Genomic DNA, 4,525 nt, shown 5'->3' with positions numbered 1-4,525 from the left:
TGAGCACATTCCCTCCTCATCCAGGCACAAAGAGGCCTGCTGATTGGCCTCCTCTCTGTTATTTCCCAGAGGAATACCAAACATGCAGTGTGTGTGGAGACTCAAAATAATGTCATAAAGCTAATCACGCCCTGATGCACCCTTTGCCCCATCAATATTCTGTCCTGCCTTCATGTTCCCAAGGAAGCACAAGGAAACCGGGCTCAGGCAAGTTCCTTAGCCTCCCTGAGCTTTGACGATATTCATCTGTACAACCAGGATGATGTTAGCTACCTTTCAAGGTGGTTTTGAGATTTAAATGAGAAAATGCACCGAAGTATCCTGTGGCCCTGGTGAATGGTAGGGACTCAGAAATCTTTAGTTGCCTCTTCCTCACTTCCTGGACATTTCTAGGTCACTGGCTATTCCCAAAAATAAGAATTCAAGCTCAGCACAGACCTCCTACCCAACTTTTCATTCTCAGTCTTTTTTTTTTTTAACTTTTTTTTTAACTTAAAAAAAAAAACACAGCAGTCACTTTACTTTTAGCTTTGCACTTTACAAAACCAAAAGGGAGAAGCCCTTGAGGGAGAGAGGAGTGGGGGTGGGGGATAGTGAAGAGGGGGAAGCCCAGTGTGGGCCCCAGCCCAGCCCAGCAGGGCCTCCCATGTCCTGGCTGTACAGAGCTAGGCCAAAAGACCTCAGGGAACGGCCACAGTCCTCTAGAGACTGTCACGATTTGACATTTAACAGGCACCCACAGGCCTGAGGTTCAGGCAGCCCAAAGAAGGAGGTGGGCTTCCCACCCCTCCTTCCCCCAGGCCAGGGGAAGGCGGCTTGCGACAGGGGTGATGGCTACCCATCCAGCAGCTTTAGGATGCTCTCACGCTCCTTCCGAGTCTTCCAGGCCTGGTCCTTCTCCTTCTTGGTTGGGGTCCGCTTCTTCTGCCGGGCAGCCATGATCTTCCAGAAGGTGTCCATGACCTTGCTGTCTGCCATGCGGACCCTCTGCCTCAGCTCCTGCTGGCTTACCTCCCTTTTCCCAGCCTCAGCATGTCGTGCTTCTCCACACGGTTATGGGCACTGAGTGCCTTCAGCTCGGCCTGCCGTTTGCCAGCTCAGCAAGGATATCATCTTCTGAGTCCTCTGCAGGGCGGTCCTCAGACTCCAGCAGGCCCTGGGCAATCAGCTCCTCCTTGATGCGGCTCTCCAGGGACTTGGTATGTGGCACACTGAAGGGCTTGTTCTGATTGTGGGGAGAGGTGCTTGCCCCATCGGCTCCTGATTCCTTCCCAGACATGTCAGGAATAGGAGAGTCCTCCATAGGGGAAGTGATATTTTCCTTTACTAGGGCCTGTAGGAGGCGCTGCATCAGAGCACCAAAGGGGCACCCATCTTCAGGCTGCTCATGCTGGGCCTCAGACTTCTTCAGCAGGGCATCCAGATCTTTAGTGTGCAGTTGGCTCAATGGCCCCATAAGGCCTTTTTTCTTGTCAGTCACGGCTGCTGCCCAGGCCCCATCCTTCTGTTCCTCCAGCAGGTCCTGCTGTGCCCAACGTTGGGAGTAGTGCTTCCTCAGGGGTGGGAGCTTGTAATGTTCAGCCTCATCTTCTGGGGGTTTCAGTAGTTTCTCTAGTGTGCATACTTTCTCACTGGTGATATCAGCACAGTAGGGCTCTACAGAAGCCCAGAACCTGATCATTCTTGGGGGTCCGTGGCACGTTGTGGGACCCAGGAAATTTAACAAAAATCCCCTACCCCTGGACAAGCAGAGCAGGACTAACTCCGTTTTGTGCTACATCCGCCATCTCCTGTATGACCCCCACATGACTTGCTTATTGCTTAGGGCGCTGCCCCACCCTAGTCAAGCCGCTGGGCACACCCTTACCAGAAATCCGCTCATAACAATGTAACCCCGCCTTGTGCCCGCCAAAACTGCATGTCAATTCTGACCAAAGTCATAGGCCAGTTCAACTGGATACTATAGGGTAAAATGTTATTCAGTTGGCCACCTGCGTGTGGACCTACATGACTGTGCAACTTTCTGCGTAAGTTACAATCCCATTGGCCACTGGCTCCTATAAAGCTGCTACACCTCTTAGCCTTGGGGTCCAAGTCCCTGTTCCGCTGTGTCGGGTGCACTTGGACCCAAGCTCGAGCTTGTAAATAAACCCTCGTGTGTTTGCATCGGTGTCGGCTCCTTGGTGGTTTCTCGGATTCGCAATCTTGGGCACAACGTCAGTTCGGTCATCAGTGAATTCATATTCCTGGATCTTGGGTTGAAGGGTTTTGGATTTGGGCTACCTGGGACCAGGGCCCGGCCCATGTCCCACCTTCCCTTCCAGTTTCTGCTTCTTCAGCTTTTCATATTTGGGGGGAGCTCCGAGCTCATGGTCTCCACCCAGCTTCAGGAATCGTCGATCACCTTTCTTATCCTGCTAGTCAGTGAGGATCTGGGTTTCAGCCTAGAGAACCTGCAGCCGCTGGCTGGCAGAGGAAAGCAGGGTCTCAAGCTCCAGCTGCAGAGTGTCCAGCTCTTCAATGCTGATGCCACCATCCTCAGAGTGGGCTAGCACAGCCTTGTAGTGTGGATGGACCTTCAGGTGGTCCACAGCCTTAAAGTCATGGAACTGCAAGGGGCAGTCCTTCAGTTCACTCATGGCCCAGGATATGGACCCTGTGGAACTCTGAGGATGTTCTGAGGATTATGAAAGGATGCTTGTCAAGAGCCCAGTTCAGTGCCTGGCACTGAAGTGCACCTGTTTAATGACTGGCCCTGCCTGTGGGTCACCCCAGTGACTTGCCTTCAGGGTCCCCTTCCTCTAGGGCCTCAATCTTTCTAAAAGGCTGCATCAAAATTAGCCAAATGTCTGCCTTATAAAACCCAAGCCTGGATCAGGCCACCCCATCTGCCATCCCTGCTCTTTTCCCCAGAGGGGAGAGCTCTGCTGGACTGAACCACACCAGCAAGTCCTTTGGTGCTGCAAGATCTACAAATGATTCCCCAACCTGGGACCACCCTTTGATCTGTCAGCCTCCACAGTCTTTCAACCCCTTAGTCTCTGCCTTACTGCCAGCCTCTCTCCATCACAGAGCACCTCTTCTCTGAGTCACTAAGAAAACAGATACTGCCTACAAGTTAATTGGTATCTGGACTCCACTTTTATCTCTTTGCAACCAGATTTGGCAGAAGAGGAGTCCTGCTTCTTATCCAAACTTGACCATCCCCCTTGTACGTGGATCCCATCCATTTCAAACCTGAGGACCATATCCCATCTTTTATCCTCTTTTTCTCTTGTTTCAAACACTCCCTTTCTACTAACTCCTTCTCATCAGCATTTTAAACATGTTCAAATAGCCACCCTCTTTTCAAAAATGGCAATGTCATTGACATATGAAGTTATATTAGTTTCATGCATACAACAGAACAATTTGGTATTTGTGTGTATTGCCAAATGATCGTCACGATGTCTAGTTAACATCTGTCACCACGCATAGTTAAAATATTTTTTTCTGGTGATGAGCACTTTTAATATCTACTCTCTTTGCAACTCTTGGATATGCAATATGGTATTATTGACTATGGTCTTCCTGTTGTACATTATGTCCCCATGACTTATTTATTTTATAACTAGAGCTTTGTACCTTTTGACACCCTTCCCCATTTCACCCAACCCCTGGCCACCAGTTCAGGCAACCACCAATCTGTTCTCTGTATCCATAAGCCTGTCTTGTTCTTTAGATCCTACATAGAAGTGAAATCATACTGTATTTGTCTTGCTCTGCCTGACTTACTTCACTTTAGCATAATGACTTCAAGATCCATCCATGTCTTTGCAAATGGCAGAATTTCCTTCTTTCCTACTATCTTTAAAAAAGCAAACAAACAAACCTTCACAGTTGATGCTTTGTTCCACTCTAGCCCCTACCTTTTCTTTACAGCTAAGCCTCCTGAAAGAAGCTTCATTTCGTCCCTCAGCCAATTTCTCTTCTGCTCCCAATATTCCACTTTCCAAAGTCACCAATGGCTTCCTTGTGTTTGATCCAAAAGACAATTGTATTTACTTATTCTTTCTCTGCTTGTGATAAAGAAAAAGAATAGGAAAGTAGATAATATTCTTATCCTTATTTTATGGATGAAGAAATGCAGGCTAGCAAGGTTAAGAAATTTCCCAGAGTCCTGGAGGTATCCAAGGCACCACTGGGATTTTTTTTAAAGAATTTATTTATTCATAAGAGACACAGAGAGAAAGGCAGAAACATAGGCAGAGGGAGTAGCAGGCTCTCCACAGGGAACCTGATGTGGGACTCCATCCCAGGACCCCAGGATCATGCCCTGAGCAGTAGGCAGGAGTTCCCACCACTGGGATTTGAACCTAGGTCTGTTGCCTGGCTTTCCAACATCTCTTGCATTAGTATTGTCTGTCTCATTTGCAGGTTTCTTTTCATCATTGGAGTATCCCTGACCTCAATCCTCACCTTATATCTATCTATACTCAGTCCCTGGGTGATCTCTTCTAATTGCATGACTTCAAATATTATAAAG

General features: G+C 48.5%; 1 pseudogene; it reads right to left on the bottom strand.

The window, feature by feature from the left end:
* Positions 1-830: 830 nt before the first annotated feature.
* LOC112649474 (transcriptional adapter 3-like) lies at positions 831-2,639 on the bottom strand (annotated as a pseudogene).
* Between the last annotated feature and the right edge of the window lie 1,886 nt (positions 2,640-4,525).

This window comes from Canis lupus, chromosome X (assembly GCF_003254725.2).
Source record: "Canis lupus dingo isolate Sandy chromosome X, ASM325472v2, whole genome shotgun sequence".
Lineage (NCBI taxonomy): Eukaryota > Metazoa > Chordata > Mammalia > Carnivora > Canidae > Canis > Canis lupus.
Note: the sequence above shows the minus strand (reverse complement) of the source record. Positions and strands in the feature narration are given on the sequence as shown.